Genomic DNA, 13,370 nt, shown 5'->3' on the forward strand with positions numbered 1-13,370 from the left:
GGGTTCCGAGTATCTCTTTTCCGATGCATTATTCCTCCTTTACTGCATCCCTCGCTCCCTCACATTGACGAATTAACACACAATTTGCGTCCATATGAAATACTCTGGATTCCCTGCATTGTCCTTCTAAATCGAGATACGTTTCTACGGAAACGATAGGACTTTCTTTGGGGTTCCGAGTATCTCTTTTCCGATGCATTATTCCTCCTTTACTGCATCCCTCGCTCCCTCACATTAACGAATTAACACACAATTTGCGTCCATATGAAATACTCTGGATTCCCTGCATTGTCCTTCTAAATCGAGATACGTTTCTATGGAAACGATAGGTTTTTCTTTGGGGTTCCAAGTATCTCTTTTCCGATGCATTACTCCTCCTTTACTGCATCCCTCGCTCCCTCACATTGACGAATTAACACACAAATTACGTCCATATGAAATACTCTGGGTTCCCTGCATTGTCTTTCTAAATCGGGATTCGTTTCTACGGAAACGATAGGATTTTCTTTGGGGTTCCGAGTATCTCTTTTCCGATGCATTATTCCTCCTTTACTGCATCCCTCGCTCCCTCACATTGACGAATTAACACACAATTTGCGTCCATATGAAATACTCTGGATTCCCTGCATTGTCCTTCTAAATCGAGATGCGTATCTACGGAAACGATAGGATATTCTTAGGGGTTTCGAGTATCTCTTTTCCGATGCATGATTCCTCCTTTACTGCATCCCTCGCTTCCTCACATTGACGAATTAACACACAATTTGCGTCCATATGAAATACTCTGGATTCCCTGCATTGTCCTTCTAAATCGAGATACGTTTCTACGGAAACGATAAGATTTTCTTTGGGGTTCCAAGTATCTCTTTTCCAATACATTATTCCTCCTTTACTGCATCCCTCGCTCCCTCATATTGACGAATTAACACACAATTTGCGTCCATATGAAATACTCTGGATTCCCTGCATTGTCCTTGTAAATCGAGATACGTTTCTACGGAAACGATAGGATTTTCTTTGGGGTTCCGAGTATCTCTTTTCCGATGAATTATTCCTCCTTTACTGCATCCCTCGCTCCCTCACATTGACGAATTAACACACAATTTGCGTCCATATGAAATCCTCTGGATTCCCTGCATTGTCCTTCTAAATCGAGATACGTTTCTATGGAAACGATAGGATTTTTTTGGGGTTCCGAGTATCTCTTTTCCGATGCATTATTCCTCCTTTACTGCATCCCTTGCTCCCTCACATTGACGAATTAACACACAAATTGCGTCCATATGAAATACTCTGGGTTGCCTGCATTGTCCTTCTAAATCGGGATTCGTTTCTACGGAAACGTTAGGATTTTCTTTGGTGTTCCGAGTATCTCTTTTCCGATGCATTATTCCTCTATTACAGCATCCCTCGCTCCCTCACATTGACGAATTAACACACAATTTGCGTCCATATGAAATACTCTGGATTCCCTGCATTGTCCTTCTAAATCGAGATACGTTTCTACGGAAACGATAGGATTTTCTTTGGGGTTCCGAGTATCTCTTTTCCGATGCATTATTCCTCCTTCACTGCATCCCTCGCTCCCTCACATTGACGAATTAACACACAATTTGCGTCCATATGAAATACTCTGGATTCCCTGCATTGTCCTACTAAATCGAGATACGTTTCTACGGAAACGAGAGGATTTTCTTTGGGGTTCCGAGTATCTCTTTTCCGATGCATTATTCCTCCTTTACTGCATCCCTCGCTCCCTCACATTGACGAATTAACACACAATTTGCGTCCATATGAAATACTCTGGATTCCCTGCATTGTCCTTCTAAATCGAGATACGTTTCTACGGAAACGATAGGATTTTCTTTGGGGTTCCGAGTATCTCTTTTCCGATGCATTATTCCTCCTTTACTGCATCCCTCGCTCCCTCACATTGACGAATTAACACACAATTTGCGTCCATATGAAATACTCTGGATTCCCTGCATTGTCCTTCTAAATCGAGATACGTTTCTATGGAAACGATAGGTTTTTCTTTGGGGTTCCGAGTATCTCTTTTCCGATGCATTATTCCTCCTTTACTGCATCCCTCGCTCCCTCACATTAACGAATTAACACACATATTACGTCCATATGAAATACTCTGGGATCCCTGCATTGTCCTTCTAAATCGGGATTCGTTTCTACGGAAACGATAGGATTTTCTTTGGGGTTCCGAGTATCTCTTTTCCGAAGCATTATTCCTCCTTTACTGCATCCCTCGCTCCCTCACATTGACGAATTAACACACAATTTGCGTCCATATGAAATACTCTGGATTCCCTGCATTGTCCTTCTAAATCGAGATACGTTTCTACGGAAACGACAGGATTTTCTTTGGGGTTCCGAGTATCTCTTTTCCGATGCATTATTCCTCCTTTACTGCATCCCTCGCTCCCTCACATTGACGAATTAACACACAATTTGCGTCCATATGAAATACTCTGGATTCCCCGCATTGTCCTTCTAAATCGAAATACGTTTCTACGGAAACGATAGGATTTTCTTTGGGGTTCCGAGTATCTCTTTATCCGATGCATTATTCCTCCTTTACTGCATCCCTCGCTCCCTCACATTGACGAATTAACACACAATTTGCGTCCATATGAAATACTCTGGATTCCCTGCATTGTCCTTCTAAATCGAGATACGTTTCTACGGAAACGATAGGATTTTCTTTTGGGAGTCGTGTATCTCTTTCCGATGCATTATTCCTCCTTTACTGCATCCCTCGCTCCCTCACATTGACGAATTAACACACAATTGCGTCCATATGAAATACTCTGGGTTCCCCGCATTATCTTTCTAAAACCAGATACGTTTCTATGGAAACGATAGGATTTTCTTTTGGGAGTCGAGTATCTCTTTTCCGATGCATTATTCCTCCTTTACTGCATCCCTCGCTCCCTCACATTGACGAATTAACACACAAATTGCGTCCATATGAAATACTCTGGGTTCCCTGCATTGTCCTTCTAAATCGGGATTCGTTTCTACGGAAACGTTAGGATTTTCTTTGGGGTTCCGAGTATCTCTTTTCCGATGCATTATTGCTCTTTTACAGCATCCCTCGCTCCCTCACATTGACGAATTAACACACAATTTGCGTCCATATGAAATACTCTGGATTCCCTGCATTGTCCTTCTAAATCGAGATACGTTTCTACGGAAACGAGAGGATTTTCTTTGGGGTTCCGAGTATCTCTTTTCCGATGCATTATTCCTCCTTTACTGCATCCCTCGCTTCCTCACATTGACGAATTAACACACAATTTGCGTCCATATGAAATACTCTGGATTCCCTGCATTGTCCTTCTAAATCGAGATACGTTTCTACGGAAACGATAAGATTTTCTTTGGGGTTCCAAGTATCTCTTTTCCAATACATTATTCCTCCTTTACTGCATCCCTCGCTCCCTCATATTGACGAATTAACACACAATTTGCGTCCATATGAAATACTCTGGATTCCCTGCATTGTCCTTGTAAATCGAGATACGTTTCTACGGAAACGATAGGATTTTCTTTGGGGTTCCGAGTATCTCTTTTCCGATGAATTATTCCTCCTTTACTGCATCCCTCGCTCCCTCACATTGACGAATTAACACACAATTTGCGTCCATATGAAATACTCTGGATTCCCTGCATTGTCCTTCTAAATCGAGATACGTTTCTACGGAAACTATAGGATTTTCTTTGGGGTTCCGAGTATCTCTTTTCCGATGCATTATTCCTCCTTTACTGCATCCCTCGCTCCCTCAAATTGACGAATTAACACACAATTTGCGTCCATATGAAATACTCTGGATTCCCTGCATTGTCCTTCTAAATCGAGATACGTTTCTATGGAAACGATAGGATTTTTTTGGGGTTCCGAGTATCTCTTTTCCGATGCATTATTCCTCCTTTACTGCATCCCTTGCTCCCTCACATTGACGAATTAACACACAAATTGCGTCCATATGAAATACTCTGGGTTGCCTGCATTGTCCTTCTAAATCGGGATTCGTATCTACGGAAACGTAAGGATTTTCTTTGGGGTTCCGAGTATCTCTTTTCCGATGCATTATTCCTCTTTTACAGCATCCCTCGCTCCCTCACATTGACGAAATAACACACAATTTGCGTCCATATGAAATACTCTGGATTCCCTGCATTGTCCTTCTAAATCGAGATACGTTTCTACGGAAAGGATAGGATTTTCTTTGGGGTTCCGAGTATCTCTTTTCCGATGCATTATTCCTCCTTCACTGCATCCCTCGCTCCCTCACATTGACGAATTAAGACACAATTTGCGTCCATATGAAATACTCTGGATTCCCTGCATTGTCCTACTAAATCGAGATACGTTTCTACGGAAACGAGAGGATTTTCTTTGGGGTTCCGAGTATCTCTTTTCCGATGCATTATTCCTCCTTTACTGCATCCCTCGCTCCCTCACATTGACGAATTAACACACAATTTGCGTCCATATGAAATACTCTGGATTCCCTGCATTGTCCTTCTAAATCGAGATACGTTTCTACGGAAACGATAGGATTTTCTTTGGGGTTCTGAGTATCTCTTTTCCGATGCATTATTCCTCCTTTACTGCATCCCTCGCTCCCTCACATTGACGAATTAACACACAATTTGCGTCCATATGAATTACTCTGGATTCCCTGCATTGTCCTTCTAAATCGAGATACGTTTCTACGGAAACGATAGGATTTTCTTTGGGGTTCCGAGTATCTCTTTTCCGATGCATTATTCCTCCTTCACTGCATCCCTCGCTCCCTCACATTGACGAATTAACACACAATTTTCGTCCATATGAAATACTCTGGATTCCCTGCATTGTCCTACTAAATCGAGATACGTTTCTACGGAAACGAGAGGATTTTCTTTGGGGTTCCGAGTATCTCTTTTCCGATGCATTATTCCTCCTTTACTGCATCCCTCGCTCCCTCACATTGACGAATAAACACACAATTTGCGTCCATATGAAATACTCTGGATTCCCTGCATTGTCCTTCTAAATCGAGATACGTTTCTACGGAAACGATAGGATTTTCTTTGGGGTTCCGAGTATCTCTTTTCCGATGCATTATTCCTCCTTTACTGCATCCCTCGCTCTCTCACGTTGACGAATTAACACACAAATTGCGTCCATATGAAATACTCTGGGTTCCCTGCATTGTCCTTCTAAATCGGGATTCGTTTCTACGGAAACGTTAGGATTTTCTTTGGGGTTCCGAGTATCTCTTTTCCGATGCATTATTGCTCTTTTACATCATCCCTCGCTCCCTCACATTGACGAATTAACACACAATTTGCGTCCATATGAAATACTCTGGATTCCCTGCATTGTCCTTCTAAATCGAGATACGTTTCTACGGAAACGAGAGGATTTTCTTTGGGGTTCCGAGTATCTCTTTTCCGATGCATTATTCCTCATTTACTGCATCCCTCGCTTCCTCACATTGACGAATTAACACACAATTTGCGTCCATATGAAATACTCTGGATTCCCTGCATTGTCCTTCTAAATCGAGATACGTTTCTACGGAAACGATAAGATTTTCTTTGGGGTTCCAAGTATCTCTTTTCCAATACATTATTCCTCCTTTACTGCATCCCTCGCTCCCTCATATTGACGAATTAACACACAATTTGCGTCCATATGAAATACTCTGGATTCCCTGCATTGTCCTTGTAAATCGAGATACGTTTCTACGGAAACGACAGGATTTTCTTTGGGGTTCCGAGTATCTCTTTTCCGATGAATTATTCCTCCTTTACTGCATCCCTCGCTCCCTCACATTGACGAATTAACACACAATTTGCGTCCATATGAAATACTCTGGATTCCCTGCATTGTCCTTCTAAATCGAGATACGTTTCTATGGAAACGATAGGATTTTCTTTGGGGTTCCGAGTATCTCTTTTCCGATGCATTATTCCTCCTTCACTGCATCCCTCGCTCCCTCACATTGACGAATTAAGACACAATTTGCGTCCATATGAAATACTCTGGATTCCCTGCATTGTCCTACTAAATCGAGATACGTTTCTACGGAAACGAGAGGATTTTCTTTGGGGTTCCGAGTATCTCTTTTCCGATGCATTATTCCTCCTTTACTGCATCCCTCGCTCCCTCACATTGACGAATTAACACACAATTTGCGTCCATATGAAATACTCTGGATTCCCTGCATTGTCCTTCTAAATCGAGATACGTTTCTACGGAAACGATAGGATTTTCTTTGGGGTTCCGAGTATCTCTTTTCCGATGCATTATTCCTCCTTTACTGCATCCCTCGCTCCCTCACATTGACGAATTAACACACAATTTGCGTCCATATGAATTACTCTGGATTCCCTGCATTGTCCTTCTAAATCGAGATACGTTTCTACGGAAACGATAGGATTTTCTTTGGGGTTCCGAGTATCTCTTTTCCGATGCATTATTCCTCCTTTACTGCATCCCTCGCTCCCTCACGTTGACGAATTAACACACAAATTGCGTCCATATGAAATACTCTGGGTTCCCTGCATTGTCCTTCTAAATCGGGATTCGTTTCTACGGAAACGTTAGGATTTTCTTTGGGGTTCCGAGTATCTCTTTTCCGATGCATTATTGCTCTTTTACAGCATCCCTCGCTCCCTCACATTGACGAATTAACACACAATTTGCGTCCATATGAAATACTCTGGATTCCCTGCATTGTCCTTCTAAATCGAGATACGTTTCTACGGAAACGAGAGGATTTTCTTTGGGGTTCCGAGTATCTCTTTTCCGATGCATTATTCCTCCTTTACTGCATCCCTCGCTTCCTCACATTGACGAATTAACACACAATTTGCGTCCATATGAAATACTCTGGATTCCCTGCATTGTCCTTCTAAATCGAGATACGTTTCTACGGAAACGATAAGATTTTCTTTGGGGTTCCAAGTATCTCTTTTCCAATACATTATTCCTCCTTTACTGCATCCCTCGCTCCCTCATATTGACGAATTAACACACAATTTGCGTCCATATGAAATACTCTGGATTCCCTGCATTGTCCTTGTAAATCGAGATACGTTTCTACGGAAACGATAGGATTTTCTTTGGGGTTCCGAGTATCTCTTTTCCGATGAATTATTCCTCCTTTACTGCATCCCTCGCTCCCTCACATTGACGAATTAACACACAATTTGCGTCCATATGAAATACTCTGGATTCCCTGCATTGTCCTTCTAAATCGAGATACGTTTCTACGGAAACGATAGGATTTTCTTTGGGGTTCCGAGTATCTCTTTTCCGATGCATTATTCCTCCTTTACTGCATCCCTCGCTCCCTCAAATTGACAAATTAACACACACTTTGCGTCCATATGAAATCCTCTGGATTCCCTGCATTGTCCTTCTAAATCGAGATACGTTTCTATGGAAACGATAGGATTTTCTTTGGGGTTCCGAGTATCTCTTTTCCGATGCATTATTCCTCCTTTACTGCATCCCTTGCTCCCTCACATTGACGAATTAACACACAAATTGCGTCCATATGAAATACTCTGGGTTGCCTGCATTGTCCTTCTAAATCGGGATTCGTTTCTACGGAAACCTTAGGATTTTCTTTGGGGTTCCGAGTATCTCTTTTCCGATGCATTATTCCTCTTTTACAGCATCCCTCGCTCCCTCACATTGACGAATTAACACACAATTTGCGTCCATATGAAATACTCTGGATTCCCTGCATTGTCCTTCTAAATCGAGATACGTTTCTACGGAAACGATAGGATTTTCTTTGGGGTTCCGAGTATCTCTTTTCCGATGCATTATTCCTCCTTCACTGCATCCCTCGCTCCCTCACATTGACGAATTAACACACAATTTGCGTCCATATGAAATACTCTGGATTCCCTGCATTGTCCTTCTAAATCGAGATACGTTTCTACGGAAACGAGAGGATTTTCTTTGGGGTTCCGAGTATCTCTTTTCCGATGCATTATTCCTCCTTTACTGCATCCCTCGCTCCCTCACATTGACGAATTAACACACAATTTGCGTCCATATGAAATACTCTGGATTCCCTGCATTGTCCTTCTAAATCGAGATACGTTTCTATGGAAACGATAGGTTTTTCTTTGGGGTTCCGAGTATCTCTTTTCCGATGCATTATTCCTCCTTTACTGCATCCCTCGCTCCCTCACATTGACGAATTAACACACAAATTACGTCCATATGAAATACTCTGGGATCCCTGCATTGTCCTTCTAAATCGGGATTCGTTTCTACGGAAACGATAGGATTTTCTTTGGGGTTCCGAGTATCTCTTTTCCGAAGCATTATTCCTCCTTTACTGCATCCCCCGCTCCCTCACATTGACGAATTAACACACAATTTGCGTCCATATGAAATACTCTGGATTCCTTGCATTGTCCTTCTAAATCGAGATACGTTTCTACGGAAACGATAGGATTTTCTTTGGGGTTCCGAGTATCTCTTTTCCAATGCATTATTCCTCCTTTACTGCATCCCTCGCTCCCTCACATTGACGAATTAACACACAATTTGCGTCCATATGAAATACTCTGGATTCCCCGCATTGTCCTTCTAAATCGAAATACGTTTCTATGGAAACGATAGGATTTTCTTTGGGGTTCCGAGTATCTCTTTTCCGATGCATTATTCCTCCTTTACTGCATCCCTCGCTCCCTCACATTGACGAATTAACACACAATTTGCGTCCATATGAAATACTCTGGATTCCCTGCATTGTCTTTCTAAATCGAGAAACGTTTCTACGAAAACGATAGTATTTTCTTTGGGGTTCCAAGTATCTCTTTTCCGATACATTATTCCTCCTTTACTGCATCCCTCGCTCCCTCACATTGACGAATTAACACACAATTTGCGTCCATATGAAATACTCTGGATTCCCTGCATTGTCCTTCTAAATCGAGATACGTTTCTACGGAAACGATAGTATTTTCTTTGGGGTTCCAAGTATCTCTTTTCCGATACATTATTCCTCCTTTACTGCATCCCTCGCTCCCTCACATTGACGAATTAACACACAATTTGCGTCCATATGAATTACTCTGGATTCCCTGCATTGTCCTTCTAAATCGAGATACGTTTCTACGGAAACGATAGGATTTTCTTTTGGGAGTCGTGTATCTCTTTCCGATGCATTATTCCTCCTTTACTGCATCCCTCGCTCCCTCACATTGACGAATTAACACACAATTGCGTCCATATGAAATACTCTGGGTTCCCCGCATTATCTTTCTAAAACCAGATCCGTTTCTATGGAAACGATAGGATTTTCTTTTGGGAGTCGAGTATCTCTTTTCCGATGCATTATTCCTCCTTTACTGCATCCCTCGCTCCTTCACATTGACGAATTAACACACAAATTGCGTCCATATGAAATACTCTGGGTTCCCTGCATTGTCCTTCTAAATCGGGATTCGTTTCTACGGAAACGTTAGGATTTTCTTTGGGGTTCCGAGTATCTCTTTTCCGATGCATTATTGCTCTTTTACAGCATCCCTCGCTCCCTCACATTGACGAATTAACACACAATTTGCGTCCATATGAAATACTCTGGATTCCCTGCATTGTCCTTCTAAATCGAGATACGTTTCTACGGAAACGAGAGGATTTTCTTTGGGGTTCCGAGTGTCTCTTTTCCGATGCATTATTCCTCCTTTACTGCATCCCCCGCTCCCTCACATTGAAGAATTAACACACAATTTGCGTCCATATGAAATACTCTGGATTCCCTGCATTGTCCTTCTAAATCGAGATACGTTTCTACGGAAACGATAGGATTTTCTTTGGGGTTCCGAGTATCTCTTTTCCGATGCATTATTCCTCCTTTACTGCATCCCTCGCTCCCTCACATTGACGAATTAACACACAATTTGCGTCCATATGAAATACTCTGGATTCCCTGCATTGTCCTTCTAAATCGAGATACGTTTCTACGGAAACGATAGGATTTTCATTGGGGTTCCGAGTATCTCTTTTCCGATGCATTATTCCTTCTTTACTGCATCGCTCGCTCCCTCAAATTGACGAATTGACACACAATTTGCGTCCATATGAAATCCTCTGGATTCCCTGCATTGTCCTTCTAAATCGAGATACGTTTCTATGGAAACGATAGGATTTTCTTTGGGGTTCCGAGTATCTCTTTTCCGATGCATTATTCCTCCTTTACTGCATCCCTCGCTCCCTCACATTGACGAATTAACACACAAATTGCGTCCATATGAAATACTCTGGGTTCCCTGCATTGTCCTTCTAAATCGGGATTCGTTTCTACGTATACGTTAGGATTTTCTTTGGAGTTCCGAGTATCTCTTTTCCGAAGCATTATTCCTCTTTTATAGCATCCCTCGCTCCCTCACATTGACGAATTAACACACAATTTGCGTCCATATGAAATACTCTGGATTCCCTGCATTGTCCATCTAAATCGAGATACGTTTCTACGGAAACGATAGGATTTTCTTTGGGGTTCCGAGTATCTCTTTTCCGATGCATTATTCCTCCTTTACTGCATCCCTCGCTCCCTCACGTTGACGAATTAACACACAAATTGCGTCCATATGAAATACTCTGGGTTCCCTGCATTGTCCTTCTAAATCGGGATTCGTTTCTACGGGAACGTTAGGATTTTCTTTGGGGTTCCGAGTATCTCTTTTCCGATGCATTATTGCTCTTTTACAGCATCCCTCGCTCCCTCACATTGACGAATTAACACACAATTTGCGTCCATATGAAATACTCTGGATTCCCTGCATTGTCCTTCTAAATCGAGATACGTTTCTACGGAAACGAGAGGATTTTCTTTGGGGTTCCGAGTATCTCTTTTCCGATGCATTATTCCTCCTTTACTGCATCCCTCGCTTCCTCACATTGACGAATTAACACACAATTTGCGTCCATATGAAATACTCTGGATTCCCTGCATTGTCCTTCTAAATCGAGATACGTTTCTACGGAAACGAGAGGATTTTCTTTGGGGTTCCGAGTATCTCTTTTCCGATGCATTATTGCTCTTTTACAGCATCCCTCGCTCCCTCACATTGACGAATTAACACACAATTTGCGTCCATATGAAATACTCTGGATTCCCTGCATTGTCCTTCTAAATCGAGATACGTTTCTACGGAAACGAGAGGATTTTCTTTGGGGTTCCGAGTATCTCTTTTCCGATGCATTATTCCTCCTTTACTGCATCCCCCGCTCCCTCACATTGAAGAATTAACACACAATTTGCGTCCATATGAAATACTCTGGATTCCCTGCAGTGTCCTTCTAAATCGAGAACCGTTTCTACGGAAACGATAGGATTTTCTTTGGGGTTCCGAGTATCTCTTTTCCGATGCATTATTCCTCCTTTACTGCATCCCTCGCTCCCTCACATTGACGAATTAACACACAATTTGCGTCCATATGAAATACTCTGGATTCCCTGCATTGTCCTTCTAAATCGAGATACGTTTCTACGGAAACGAGAGGATTTTCTTTGGGGTTCCGAGTATCTCTTTTCCGATGCATTATTCCTCCTTTACTGCATCCCTCGCTCCCTCAAATTGAAGAATTAACACACAATTTGCGTCCATATGAAATACTCTGGATTCCCTGCATTGTCCTTCTAAATCGAGATACGTTTCTACGGAAACGATAGGATTTTCTTTGGGGTTCCGAGTATCTCTTTTCCGATGCATTATTCCTCCTTTACTGCATCCCTCGCTCCCTCACATTGACGAATTAACACACAATTTGCGTCCATATGAATTACTGTGGATTCCCTGCATTGTCCTTCTAAATCGAGATACGTTTCTACGGAAACGATAGGATTTTCTTTGGGGTTCCGAGTATCTCTTTTCCGATGCATTATTCCTCCTTCACTGCATCCCTCGCTCCCTCACATTGACGAATTAACACACAATTTGCGTCCATATGAAATACTCTGGATTCCCTGCATTGTCCTACTAAATCGAGATACGTTTCTACGGAAACGAGAGGATTTTCTTTGGGGTTCCGAGTATCTCTTTTCCGATGCATTATTCCTCCTTTACTGCATCCCTCGCTCCCTCACATTGACGAATTAACACACAATTTGCGTCCATATGAAATACTCTGGATTCCCTGCATTGTCCTTCTAAATCGAGATACGTTTCTACGGAAACGATAGGATTTTCTTTGGGGTTCCGAGTATCTCTTTTCCGATGCATTATTCCTCCTTTACTGCATCCCTCGCTCCCTCACGTTGACGAATTAACACACAAATTGCGTCCATATGAAATACTCTGGGTTCCCTGCATTGTCCTTCTAAATCGGGATTCGTTTCTACGGAAACGTTAGGATTTTCTTTGGGGTTCCGAGTATCTCTTTTCCGATGCATTATTGCTCTTTTACAGCATCCCTCGCTCCCTCACATTGACGAATTAACACACAATTTGCGTCCATATGAAATACTCTGGATTCCCTGCATTGTCCTTCTAAATCGAGATACGTTTCTACGGAAACGAGAGGATTTTCTTTGGGGTTCCGAGTATCTCTTTTCCGATGCATTATTCCTCCTTTACTGCATCCCTCGCTTCCTCACATTGACGAATTAACACACAATTTGCGTCCATATGAAATACTCTGGATTCCCTGCATTGTCCTTCTAAATCGAGATACGTTTCTACGGAAACGATAAGATTTTCTTTGGGGTTCCAAGTATCTCTTTTCCAATACATTATTCCTCCTTTACTGCATCCCTCGCTCCCTCATATTGACGAATTAACACACAATTTGCGTCCATATGAAATACTCTGGATTCCCTGCATTGTCTTTGTAAATCGAGATACGTTTCTACGGAAACGATAGGATTTTCTTTGGGGTTCCGAGTATCTCTTTTCCGATGAATTATTCCTCCTTTACTGCATCCCTCGCTCCCTCACATTGACGAATTAACACACAATTTGCGTCCATATGAAATCCTCTGGATTCCCTGCATTGTCCTTCTAAATCGAGATACGTTTCTACGGAAACGATAGGATTTTCTTTGGGGTTCCGAGTATCTCTTTTCCGATGCATTATTCCTCCTTTACTGCATCCCTCGCTCCCTCACATTGACGAATTAACACACAAATTACGTCCATATGAAATACTCTGGGATCCCTGCATTGTCCTTCTAAATCGGGATTCGTTTCTACGGAAACGATAGGATTTTCTTTGGGGATCCGAGTATCTCTTTTCCGAAGCATTATTCCTCCTTTACTGCATCCCTCGCTCCCTCACATTGACGAATTAACACACAATTTGCGTCCATATGAAATACTCTGGATTCCTT

Source organism: Schistocerca nitens, chromosome 2, assembly GCF_023898315.1.
Source record: "Schistocerca nitens isolate TAMUIC-IGC-003100 chromosome 2, iqSchNite1.1, whole genome shotgun sequence".
Classification (NCBI taxonomy): domain Eukaryota; kingdom Metazoa; phylum Arthropoda; class Insecta; order Orthoptera; family Acrididae; genus Schistocerca; species Schistocerca nitens.